Source organism: Oncorhynchus nerka, linkage group LG4, assembly GCF_034236695.1.
Source record: "Oncorhynchus nerka isolate Pitt River linkage group LG4, Oner_Uvic_2.0, whole genome shotgun sequence".
NCBI classification, from domain to species: Eukaryota; Metazoa; Chordata; class Actinopteri; order Salmoniformes; family Salmonidae; genus Oncorhynchus; species Oncorhynchus nerka.
Genome location: NC_088399.1, coordinates 85,601,574 through 85,615,202, shown reverse-complemented (window position 1 = coordinate 85,615,202; position 13,629 = coordinate 85,601,574). Strand labels below are relative to the sequence as shown.

Sequence of the window (13,629 nt, the reverse complement as noted above, 5' to 3'; positions counted from 1 at the left end):
AACCAGTCAGATGAACGTTTTGTGTTGGTATTTAGTTCCCTGTAGTATGAACCAGTCAGATGAACGTTTTGGTATTTAGTTCCCTGTAGTATGAACCAGTCAGATGAACGTTTTAGTGTTTTGGTATTTAGTTCCCTGTAGTATGAACCAGTCAGATGAACGTTTTAGTGTTTTGTATTTAGTTCATGAACCAGTCAGATGAACGCTTTAGTGTTTTGGTATTTAGTTCCCTGTAGTATGAACCAGTCAGATGAACGTTTTGGTATTTAGTTCCCTGTAGTATGAACCAGTCAGATGAACGTTTTGATTTAGTTCCTGTAGTACCAGTTTTTTAGTGTTTTGGTATTTAGTTCCTGTAGTATGAACCAGTCAGATGAACGTTTTAGTGTTTTGGTATTTAGTTCCCTGTAGTATGAACCAGTCAGATGAACGTTTTGGTATTTAGTTCCCTGTAGTATGAACCAGTCAGATGAACGTTTTGGTATTTAGTTCCTGTAGTATGAACCAGTCAGATGAACGTTTTAGTGTTTTGTATTTAGTTCCTGTAGTATGAACCAGTCAGATGAACGTTTTGGTATTTAGTTCCTGTAGTATGAACCAGTCAGATGAACGTTTTGGTATTTAGTTCCCTGTAGTATGAACCAGTCAGATGAACGTTTTGGTATTTAGTTCCCTGTAGTATGAACCAGTCAGATGAACGCGTTTTGGTATTTAGTTCCCTGTAGTATGAACCAGTCAGATGAACGTTTTGGTATTTAGTTCTCTGTAGTATGAACCAGTCAGATGAACGTTTTAGTGTTTTGGTATTTAGTTCCCTGTAGTACGAACCAGTCAGATGAACGTTTTGGTATTTAGTTTCCTGTAGTACGAACCAGTCAGATTAATGTTTTGGTATTTACTTCCCTGTAGTATGAACCAGTCAGATGAGCGTTTTAGTGTTTTGGTATTTAGTTCCCTGTAGTACGAACCAGTCAGATGAATGTTTTGGTATTTAGTTCCCTGTAGTACGAACCAGTCAGATGAATGTTTTGGTATTTAGTTCCCTGTAGTACGAACCAGTCAGATGAACGTTTTAGTGTTTTGGTATTTAGTTCCCTGTACTAAGAACCAGTCAAATGAACATTTTGGTATTTAGTTCCCTGTAGTATGAACCAGTCAGATGAACGTTTTGGTATTTAGTTCCCTGTAGTATGAACCAGTCAGATGAACGTTTTGGTATTTAGTTCCCTGTAGTATGAACCAGTCAGATGAACGTTTTAGTGTTTTGGTATTTAGTTCCCTGTAGTATGAACCAGTCAGATGAACGTTTTAGTGTTTTGGTATTTAGTTCCCTGTAGTATGAACCAGTCAGATGAACGTTTTAGTGTTGGTATTTAGTTCCCTGTAGTACGAACCAGTCAGATGAATGTTTTGGTATTTAGTTCCCTGTAGTACGAACCAGTCAGATGAATGTTTTGGTATTTAGTTCCCTGTAGTACGAACCAGTCAGATGAACGTTTTAGTGTTTTGGTATTTAGTTCCCTGTACTAAGAACCAGTCAAATGAACATTTTGGTATTTAGTTCCCTGTAGTATGAACCAGTCAGATGAACGTTTTGGTATTTAGTTCCCTGTAGTATGAACCAGTCAGATGAACGTTTTGGTATTTAGTTCCCTGTAGTATGAACCAGTCAGATGAACGTTTTGGTATTTAGTTCCCTGTAGTATGAACCAGTCAGATTAACGTTTTAGTGTTGGTATTTAGTTCCCTGTAGTATGAACCAGTCAGATGAACGTTTTGGTATTTAGTTCCCTGTAGTATGAACCAGTCAGATGAACGTTTTAGTGTTTTGGTATTTAGTTCCCTGTAGTATGAACCAGTCAGATGAACGTTTTGGTATTTAGTTCCCTGTAGTATGAACCAGTCAGATTAACGTTTTAGTGTTGGTATTTAGTTCCCTGTAGTATGAACCAGTCAGATGAACGTTTTGGTATTTAGTTCCCTGTACTAAGAACCAGTCAAATGAACATTTTGGTATTTAGTTCCCTGTAGTATGAACCAGTCAGATGAACGTTTTGGTATTTAGTTCCCTGTAGTATGAACCAGTCAGATGAACGTTTTGGTATTTAGTTCCCTGTAGTATGAACCAGTCAGATGAACGTTTTGGTATTTAGTTCCCTGTAGTATGAACCAGTCAGATTAACGTTTTAGTGTTGGTATTTAGTTCCCTGTAGTATGAACCAGTCAGATGAACGTTTTGGTATTTAGTTCCCTGTAGTATGAACCAGTCAGATGAACGTTTTGGTATTTAGTTCCCTGTAGTATGAACCAGTCAGATGAACGTTTTGGTATTTAGTTCCCTGTAGTATGAACCAGTCAGATGAACGTTTTGGTATTTAGTTCCCTGTAGTATGAACCAGTCAGATGAACGTTTTAGTGTTTTGGTATTTAGTTCCCTGTAGTATGAACCAGTCAGATGAACGTTTTAGTGTTGGTATTTAGTTCCCTGTAGTACGAACCAGTCAGATGAATGTTTTGGTATTTAGTTCCCTGTAGTACGAACCAGTCAGATGAATGTTTTGGTATTTAGTTCCCTGTAGTACGAACCAGTCAGATGAACGTTTTAGTGTTTTGGTATTTAGTTCCCTGTACTAAGAACCAGTCAAATGAACATTTTGGTATTTAGTTCCCTGTAGTATGAACCAGTCAGATGAACGTTTTGGTATTTAGTTCCCTGTAGTATGAACCAGTCAGATGAACGTTTTGGTATTTAGTTCCCTGTAGTATGAACCAGTCAGATGAACGTTTTGGTATTTAGTTCCCTGTAGTATGAACCAGTCAGATTAACGTTTTAGTGTTGGTATTTAGTTCCCTGTAGTATGAACCAGTCAGATGAACGTTTTGGTATTTAGTTCCCTGTAGTATGAACCAGTCAGATGAACGTTTTAGTGTTTTGGTATTTAGTTCCCTGTAGTATGAACCAGTCAGATGAACGTTTTAGTGTTTTGGTATTTAGTTCCCTGTAGTATGAACCAGTCAGATGAACGTTTTAGTGTTGGTATTTAGTTCCCTGTAGTATGAACCAGTCAGATGAACGTTTTGGTATTTAGTTCCCTGTAGTATGAACCAGTCAGATGAACGTTTTGGTATTTAGTTCCCTGTAGTATGAACCAGTCAGATGAACATTTTAGTGTTTTGGTATTTAGTTCCCTGTAGTATGAACCAGTCAGATGAACATTTTAGTGTTTTGGTATTTAGTTCCCTGTAGTATGAACCAGTCAGATGAACGTTTTGGTATTTAGTTCCCTGTAGTATGAACCAGTCAAATGAACGTTTTGGTATTTAGTTCCCTGTAGTACAAACCAGTCAGATGAACGTTTTGGTATTTAGTTCCCTGTAGTACGAACCAGTCAGATGAACGTTTTGGTATTTAGTTCCCTGTAGATTAATGTTTTGTATTTACTTCCCTGTAGTATGAACCAGTCAGATGAGCGTTTTAGTGTTTTGGTATTTAGTTCCCTGTAGTACGAACCAGTCAGATGAACGTTTTGGTATTTAGTTCCCTGTAGTACGAACCAGTCAGATGAACTTTTTAGTGTTTTGGTATTTAGTTCCCTGTAGTATGAACCAGTCAGATGAACGTTTTGGTATTTAGTTCCCTGTAGTATGAACCAGTCAGATGAACGTTTTGGTATTTAGTTCCCTGTAGTATGAACCAGTCAGATGAACGTTTTAGTGTTGGTATTTAGTTCCCTGTAGTATGAACCAGTCAGATGAACGTTTTGGTATTTAGTTCCCTGTAGTATGAACCAGTCAGATTAATGTTTTGGTATTTAGTTCCCTGTAGTACAAACCAGTCAGATTAACGTTTTGGTATTTAGTTCCCTGTAGTATGAACCAGTCAGATGAACGTTTTGGTATTTAGTTCCCTGTAGTATGAACCAGTCAGATGAACGTTTTGGTATTTAGTTCCCTGTAGTATGAACCAGTCAGATGAACGTTTTAGTGTTTTGGTATTTAGTTCCCTGTAGTATGAACCAGTCAGATGAACGTTTTAGTGTTTTGGTATTTAGTTCCCTGTAGTATGAACCAGTCAGATGAACGTTTTGGTATTTAGTTCCCTGTAGTATGAACCAGTCAGATGAACGTTTTGGTATTTAGTTCCCTGTAGTATGAACCAGTCAGATGAACGTTTTGGTATTTAGTTCCCTGTAGTATGAACCAGTCAGATGAACGTTTTAGTGTTTTGGTATTTAGTTCCCTGTAGTATGAACCAGTCAAATGAACGTTTTGGTATTTAGTTCCCTGTAGTACGAACCAGTCAGATGAACGTTTTGGTATTTAGTTCCCTGTAGTACGAACCAGTCAGATGAACGTTTTGGTATTTAGTTCCCTGTAGTACGAACCAGTCAGATGAACGTTTTAGTGTTTTGGTATTTAGTTCCCTGTAGTATGAACCAGTCAGATGAACGTTTTGGTATTTAGTTCCCTGTAGTATGAACCAGTCAGATGAACGTTTTGGTATTTAGTTCCCTGTAGTATGAACCAGTCAGATGAACGTTTTTTAGTTATTTAGTTCCCTGTAGTATGAACCAGTCAGATGAACGTTTTGGTATTTAGTTCCCTGTAGTATGAACCAGTCAGATGAACGTTTTGGTTCCCTGTAGTATGAACCAGTCAGATGAACGTTTTGGTATTTAGTTCCCTGTAGTATGAACCAGTCAGATGAACGTTTTAGTGTTGGTATTTAGTTCCCTGTAGTATGAACCAGTCAGATGAACGTTTTAGTGTTGGTATTTAGTTCCCTGTAGTATGAACCAGTCAGATGAACGTTTTAGTGTTTTGGTATTTAGTTCCCTGTAGTATGAACCAGTCAGATGAACGTTTTGGTATTTAGTTCCCTGTAGTATGAACCAGTCAGATGAACGTTTTGGTATTTAGTTCCCTGTAGTATGAACCAGTCAGATGAACGTTTTAGTGTTGGTATTTAGTTCCCTGTAGTATGAACCAGTCAGATGAACGTTTTGGTATTTAGTTCCCTGTAGTATGAACCAGTCAGATTAATGTTTTGGTATTTAGTTCCCTGTAGTACAAACCAGTCAGATTAACGTTTTGGTATTTAGTTCCCTGTAGTACGAACCAGTCAGATGAATGTTTTGGTATTTAGTTCCCTGTAGTACGAACCAGTCAGATGAACGTTTTAGTGTTTTGGTATTTAGTTCCCTGTACTAAGAACCAGTCAGATTAACGTTTTGGTATTTAGTTCCCTGTAGTATGAACCAGTCAGATGAACGTTTTGGTATTTAGTTCCCTGTAGTATGAACCAGTCAGATGAACGCGTTTGGTATTTAGTTCCCTGTAGTATGAACCAGTCAGATGAACGTTTTGGTATTTAGTTCCCTGTAGTATGAACCAGTCAGATGAACATTTTAGTGTTTTGGTATTTAGTTCCCTGTAGTATGAACCAGTCAGATGAACGTTTTGGTATTTAGTTCGCTGTAGTATGAACCAGTCAGATGAACGTTTTGGTATTTAGTTCCCTGTAGTATGAACCAGTCAGATGAACGTTTTAGTGTTTTGGTATTTAGTTCCCTGTACTAAGAACCAGTCAGATGAACGTTTTGGTATTTAGTTCCCTGTAGTATGAACCAGTCAGATGAACGTTTTGGTATTTAGTTCCCTGTAGTATGAACCAGTCAGATGAACGTTTTGGTATTTAGTTCCCTGTAGTATGAACCAGTCAGATGAACGTTTTAGTGTTGGTATTTAGTTCCCTGTAGTATGAACCAGTCAGATGAACGTTTTAGTGTTGGTATTTAGTTCCCTGTAGTATGAACCAGTCAGATGAACGTTTTGGTATTTAGTTCCCTGTAGTATGAACCATTCAGATGAACGTTTTGGTATTTAGTTCCCTGTAGTATGAACCAGTCAGATGAACGTTTTGCTATTTAGTTCCCTGTAGTATGACCCAGTCAGATGAACGTTTTGGTATTTAGTTCCCTATAGTATGAACCAGTCAGATGAACGTTTTGGTATTTAGTTCCCTGTAGTATGAACCAGTCAGATGAACATTTTAGTGTTTTGGTATTTAGTTTCCTGTAGTATGAACCAGTCAGATGAACGCGGTATTTAGTTCCCTGTAGTATGAACCATTCAGATGAACGTTTTGGTATTTAGTTCCCTGTAGTATGAACCAGTCAGATGAACGTTTTGGTATTTAGTTCCCTGTAGTATGACCCAGTCAGATGAACGTTTTGCTATTTAGTTCCCTGTAGTATGACCCAGTCAGATGAACGTTTTGGTATTTAGTTCCCTGTAGTATGAACCAGTCAGATGAACGTTTTGGTATTTAGTTCCCTGTAGTATGAACCAGTCAGATGAACATTTTAGTGTTTTGGTATTTAGTTTCCTGTAGTATGAACCAGTCAGATGAACGTTTTGGTATTTAGTTCCCTGTAGTATGAACCATTCAGATGAACGTTTTGGTATTTAGTTCCCTGTAGTATGAACCAGTCAGATGAACGTTTTGGTATTTAGTTCCCTGTAGTATGACCCAGTCAGATGAACGTTTCGCTATTTAGTTCCCTGTAGTATGACCCAGTCAGATGAACGTTTTGGTATTTAGTTCCCTGTAGTATGAACCAGTCAGATGAACGTTTTGGTATTTAGTTCCCTGTAGTATGAACCAGTCAGATGAACATTTTAGTGTTTTGGTATTTAGTTTCCTGTAGTATGAACCAGTCAGATTAACGTTTTGGTATTTAGTTCCCTGTAGTATGACCCAGTCAGATGAACGTTTTGGTATTTAGTTCCCTGTAGTATGAACCAGTCAGATGAACGTTTTGGTATTTAGTTCCCTGTAGTATGACCCAGTCAGATGAACGTTTTGGTATTTAGTTCCCTGTAGTATGAACCAGTCAGATGAACGTTTTGGTATTTAGTTCCCTGTAGTATGAACCAGTCAGATGAACATTTTAGTGTTTTGGTATTTAGTTTCCTGTAGTATGAACCAGTCAGATGAACGTTTTGGTATTTAGTTCGCTGTAGTATGAACCAGTCAGATGAACGTTTTGGTATTTAGTTCCCTGTAGTATGAACCAGTCAGATGAACGTTTTGGTATTTAGTTCCCTGTAGTATGAACCAGTCAGATGAACGTTTTGGTATTTAGTTCCCTGTAGTATGAACCAGTCAGATGAGCGTTTTAGTGTTTTGGTATTTAGTTCCCTGTAGTACGAACCAGTCAGATGAACGTTTTGGTATTTAGTTCGCTGTAGTATGAACCAGTCAGATGAGCGTTTTAGTGTTTTGGTATTTAGTTCCTGTATGAACCAGTCAGATTAATGTTTTGGTATTTAGTTCCCTGTAGTACGAACCAGTCAGATGAACGTTTTAGTGTTTTGGTATTTAGTTCCCTGTACTAAGAACCAGTCAGATGAACGTTTTGGTATTTAGTTCCCTGTAGTATGAACCAGTCAGATGAACGTTTTGGTATTTAGTTCCCTGTAGTATGAACCAGTCAGATGAACGTTTTGGTATTTAGTTCGCTGTAGTATGAACCAGTCAGATGAACGTTTTGGTATTTAGTTCCCTGTAGTATGAACCAGTCAGATGAACGTTTTGGTATTTAGTTCCCTGTAGTATGAACCAGTCAGATGAACATTTTAGTGTTTTGGTATTTAGTTTCCTGTAGTATGAACCAGTCAGATGAACGTTTTGGTATTTAGTTCCCTGTAGTATGAACCATTCAGATGAACGTTTTGGTATTTAGTTCCCTGTAGTATGAACCAGTCAGATGAACGTTTTGGTATTTAGTTCCCTGTAGTATGACCCAGTCAGATGAACGTTTTGGTATTTAGTTCCCTGTAGTATGAACCAGTCAGATGAACGTTTTGGTATTTAGTTCCCTGTAGTATGAACCAGTCAGATGAACATTTTAGTGTTTTGGTATTTAGTTTCCTGTAGTATGAACCAGTCAGATGAACGTTTTGGTATTTAGTTCAGTCCAGTCAGATGAACGTTTTGGTATTTAGTTCCCTGTAGTATGAACCAGTCAGATGAACGTTTTGGTATTTAGTTCCCTGTAGTATGAACCAGTCAGATGAACGTTTTGGTATTTAGTTCCCTGTAGTATGAACCAGTCAGATGAGCGTTTTAGTGTTTTGGTATTTAGTTCCCTGTAGTACGAACCAGTCAGATGAACGTTTTGGTATTTAGTTCGCTGTAGTATGAACCAGTCAGATGAGCGTTTTAGTGTTTTGGTATTTAGTTCCCTGTAGTACGAACCAGTCAGATTAATGTTTTGGTATTTAGTTCCCTGTAGTACGAACCAGTCAGATGAACGTTTTAGTGTTTTGGTATTTAGTTCCCTGTACTAAGAACCAGTCAGATGAACGTTTTGGTATTTAGTTCCCTGTAGTATGAACCAGTCAGATGAACGTTTTGGTATTTAGTTCCCTGTAGTATGAACCAGTCAGATGAACGTTTTAGTGTTTTGGTATTTAGTTCCCTGTACTAAGAACCAGTCAGATGAACGTTTTGGTATTTAGTTCCCTGTAGTATGAACCAGTCAGATGAACGTTTTGGTATTTAGTTCCCTGGAGTATGAACCAGTCAGATGAACGTTTTGGTATTTAGTTCCCTGTAGTATGAACCAGTCAGATGAACGTTTTAGTGTTTTGGTATTTAGTTCGCTGTAGTATGAACCAGTCAGATGAGCGTTTTGGTATTTAGTTCCCTGTAGTACGAACCAGTAAGATTAATGTTTTGGTATTTAGTTCCCTGTAGTACGAACCAGTCAGATGAACGTTTTAGTGTTTTGGTATTTAGTTCCCTGTAGTACGAACCAGTCAGATGAACGTTTTAGTGTTTTGGTATTTAGTTCCCTGTAGTACGAACCAGTCAGATGAACGTTTTAGTGTTTTGGTATTTAGTCACCTGTAGTACGAACCAGTCAGATGAACGTTTTGGTATTTAGTTCCCTGTAGTTTCAACCAGTCAGATGAATGTTTTAGTGTTTTGGTATTTAGTTCCCTGTAGTACGAACCAGTCAGATGAACGTTTTAGTGTTTTGGTATTTAGTTCCCTGTAGTACGAACCAGTCAGATGAACGTTTTGGTGTTTTGGTATTTAGTTCCCTGTAGTACGAACCAGTCAGATGAACGTTTTGGTATTTAGTTCCCTGTAGTACGAACCAGTCAGATGAACGTTTTGGTATTTAGTTCCCTGTTGTACGAACCAGTCAGATGAACATTTTAGTGTTTTGGTATTTAGTTCCCTGTAGTATGAACCAGTCAGATGAACGTTTTAGTGTTTTGGTATTTAGTTCCCTGTAGTATCAGATGAACGTTTTGGTATTTAGTTCCCTGTAGTACGAACCAGTCAGATGAACGTTTTAGTGCTTTGGTATTTAGTTCCCTGTACTAAGAACCAGTCAGATGAACGTTTTGGTATTTAGTTCCCTGTAGTATGAACCAGTCAGATGAGCGTTTTAGTGTTTTGGTATTTAGTTCCCTGTAGTACGAACCAGTCAGATGAACGTTTTGGTATTTAGTTCGCTGTAGTATGAACCAGTCAGATGAGCGTTTTGGTATTTAGTTCCCTGTAGTACGAACCAGTCAGATTAATGTTTTGGTATTTAGTTCCCTGTAGTACGAACCAGTCAGATGAACGTTTTAGTGTTTTGGTATTTAGTTCCCTGTACTAAGAACCAGTCAGATGAACGTTTTGGTATTTAGTTCCCTGTAGTATGAACCAGTCAGATGAACGTTTTGGTATTTAGTTCCCTGTAGTATGAACCAGTCAGATGAACGTTTTGGTATTTAGTTCCCTGGAGTATGAACCAGTCAGATGAACGTTTTGGTATTTAGTTCCCTGTAGTATGAACCAGTCAGATGAACGTTTTAGTGTTTTGGTATTTAGTTCCCTGTAGTATGAACCAGTCAGATGAACGTTTTAGTGTTTTGGTATTTAGTTCCCTGTAGTATGAACCAGTCAGATGAACGTTTTGGTATTTAGTTCGCTGTAGTATGAACCAGTCAGATGAGCGTTTTGGTATTTAGTTCCCTGTAGTACGAACCAGTAAGATTAATGTTTTGGTATTTAGTTCCCTGTAGTACGAACCAGTCAGATGAACGTTTTAGTGTTTTGTTATTTAGTTCCCTGTACTAAGAACCAGTCAGATGAACGTTTTGGTATTTAGTTCCCTGTAGTATGAACCAGTCAGATGAACGTTTTGGTGTTTTGGTATTTACTTCCCTGTAGTACGAACCAGTCAGATGAACGTTTTGGTATTTAGTTCCCTGGAGTATGAACCAGTCAGATGAACGTTTTGGTATTTAGTTCCCTGTAGTATGAACCAGTCAGATGAACGTTTTAGTGTTTTGGTATTTAGTTCCCTGTAGTATGAACCAGTCAGATGAACGTTTTGGTATTTAGTTCGCTGTAGTATGAACCAGTCAGATGAGCGTTTTGGTATTTAGTTCCCTGTAGTACGAACCAGTCAGATGAACGTTTTAGTGTTTTGGTATTTAGTTCCCTGTACTAAGAACCAGTCAGATGAACGTTTTGGTATTTAGTTCCCTGTAGTATGAACCAGTCAGATGAACGTTTTGGTATTTAGTTCCCTGGAGTATGAACCAGTCAGATGAACGTTTTGGTATTTAGTTCCCTGTAGTATGACCCAGTCAGATGAACGTTTTGGTATTTAGTTCACTGTAGTATGAACCAGTCAGATGAACGTTTTGGTATTTAGTTCCCTGTAGTATGAACCAGTCAGATGAACGTTTTAGTGTTTTGGTATTTACTTCCCTGTAGTACGAACCAGTCAGATGAACGTTTTAGTGTTTTAGTATTTAGTTCCCTGTAGTACGAACCAGTCAGATGAACGTTTTAGTGTTTTGGTATTTAGTCACCTGTAGTACGAACCAGTCAGATGAACGTTTTGGTATTTAGTTCCCTGTAGTTTGAACCAGTCAGATGAATGTTTTAGTGTTTTGGTATTTAGTTCCCTGTAGTACGAACCAGTCAGATGAACGTTTTAGTGTTTTGGTATTTAGTTCCCTGTAGTACGAACCAGTCAGATGAACGTTTTGGTGTTTTGGTATTTAGTTCCCTGTAGTACGAACCAGTCAGATGAACGTTTTGGTATTTAGTTCCCTGTTGTACGAACCAGTCAGATGAACATTTTAGTGTTTTGGTGTTTAGTTCCCTGTAGTATGAACCAGTCAGATGAACGTTTTAGTGTTTTGGTATTTAGTTCCCTGTAGTACGAACCAGTCAGATGAACGTTTTGGTATTTAGTTCCCTGTAGTACGAACCAGTCAGATGAACGTTTTAGTGCTTTGGTATTTAGTTCCCTGTACTAAGAACCAGTCAGATGAACGTTTTGGTATTTAGTTCCCTGTAGTATGAACCAGTCAGATGAATGTTTTGGTATTTAGTTCCCTGTAGTACGAACCAGTCAAATGAACGTTTTGGTATTTAGTTCCCTGTAGTACGAACCAGTCAGATGAACGTTTTAGTGTTTTGGTATTTAGTTCCCTGTAGTACGAACCAGTCAGATGAACGTTTTAGTGTTTTGGTATTTAGTTCCCTGTAGTACGAACCAGTCAGATGAACGTTTTGGTATTTAGTTCCCTGTAGTACGAACCAGTCAGATGAACGTTTTGGTATTTAGTTCCCTGTAGTACGAACCAGTCAGATGAACGTTTTGGTATTTAGTTCCCTGTAGTATGAACCAGTCAGATGGATGTTTTGGTATTTAGTTCCCTGTAGTACGAACCAGTCAGATGAACGTTTTAGTGTTTTGGTATTTAGTTACCCGAGGTACGAACCAGTCAGATGAACATTTTGGTATTTAGTTCCCTGTAGTACGAACCAGTCAGATGAATGTTTTGGTATTTACTTCCCTGTAGTACGAACCAGTCAGATGAACGTTTTAGTGTTTTGGTATTTACTTCCCTGTAGTACGAACCAGTCAGATGAACGTTTTAGTGTTTTGGTATTTAGTTCCCTGTAGTACGAACCAGTCAGATGAACGTTTTGGTATTTAGTTCCCTGTAGTATGAACCAGTCAGATGAATGTTTTAGTGTTTTGGTATTTAGTTCCCTGTAGTACGAACCAGTCAGATGAACGTTTTAGTGTTTTGGTATTTAGTTCCCTGTAGTACGAACCAGTCAGATGAACGTTTTGGTATTTAGTTCCCTGTAGTACGAACCAGTCAGATGAATGTTTTGGTATTTACTTCCCTGTAGTACGAACCAGTCAGATGAACGTTTTAGTGTTTTGGTATTTACTTCCCTGTAGTACGAACCAGTCAGATGAACGTTTTAGTGTTTTGGTATTTAGTTCCCTGTAGTACGAACCAGTCAGATGAACGTTTTAGTGTTTTGGTATTTAGTTCCCTGTAGTACGAACCAGTCAGATGAACGTTTTGGTATTTAGTTCCCTGTTGTACGAACCAGTCAGATGAACATTTTAGTGTTTTGGTATTTAGTTCCCTGTAGTACGAACCAGTCAGATGAATGTTTTGGTGTTTAGTTCCCTGTAGTACGAACCAGTCAGATGAACGTTTTGGTATTTAGTTCCCTGTTGTACGAACCAGTCAGATGAACATTTTAGTGTTTTGGTATTTAGTTCCCTGTAGTACGAACCAGTCAGATGAACGTTTTGGTATTTAGTTCCCTGTAGTACGAACCAGTCAGATGAACGTTTTAGTGCTTTGGTATTTAGTTCCCTGTACTAAGAACCAGTCAGATGAACATTTTGGTATTTAGTTCCCTGTAGTATGAACCAGTCAGATGAATGTTTTGGTATTTAGTTCCCTGTAGTACGAACCAGTCAGATGAACGTTTTGGTATTTAGTTCCCTTTAGTATGAACCAGTCAGATGAATGTTTTGGTATTTAGTTCCCTGTAGTATGAACCAGTCAGATGAACGTTTTGGTATTTACTTCCCTGTAGTATGTATGTGTTGATCATATTTCTCTCTGTTATATACATGTGGTCTCCATTAGCTGGAGCATGCTGGTGTACAACCCAGGCGTTCACACAGGTTGACTCCAGCTGTGGACTCCGTGTGTGTTAGAGTATCGGTCACTGGTCTCTCCTACTGTTGCGTTCATAGGAGCGACCCTCTTCTCGTCACGCTCCTGCTCTCTTCAACCTCTCCCTTTCTCTCTTTTTTTCCCTTCTTTCCATCACTGTCGTCGATCTCCACATGAAAATATTATGAAGGGGACTGCTGATGTACACTGATCAGTGAGAAATCAAGCCTTGATCCTGCTGGCTTGACCGGGAGGAAGACAGTCTGCTCCTGTGATGCACAGACACTGCCACAAGATAAAGGTAATTGTATATTCATTCAGTGGTTATCAGAGTTCTACACTAAAATGACAGGAGGATCACGCTCCCTGGTCACTGGGCCCAGTGCCTTCTGCTAATGTATAGCTCCTGTTAGTGTTTCCCCTCATTTTCAGGGCTTATTACAAAGGCCCCCAAAACAACATCCAAGCCCCCTGGCATCATTTCTCTAGCCTGCTTTTGTTTATCTATATACGATGGTATTTACGGTATGTTAATAGCTGCACACACCTCTGTTCTGATCCCGTCTCTACGGTAGACTATATAGCCTCTGTTCTGATCCCGTCTCT

At 38.5% G+C, this 13,629-nt stretch overlaps 1 protein-coding gene across 2 annotated transcripts in view; it reads left to right on the top strand.

Moving 5' to 3' along the window:
• Positions 1-13,629, top strand: part of LOC115123163 (engulfment and cell motility protein 1) — a 234,667-nt gene that overhangs the window by 33,610 nt on the left and 187,428 nt on the right. The window contains exon 2 of one of the 2 annotated variants that reach the window (XM_065017982.1): positions 13,214-13,324. The exons of the other annotated variant lie outside the window; for it this stretch is intronic. The gene's annotated coding sequence lies outside the window, so the exon portion shown is untranslated. The remainder of the gene's footprint in view (positions 1-13,213; positions 13,325-13,629) is intronic. 2 annotated transcript variants of the gene reach the window in all.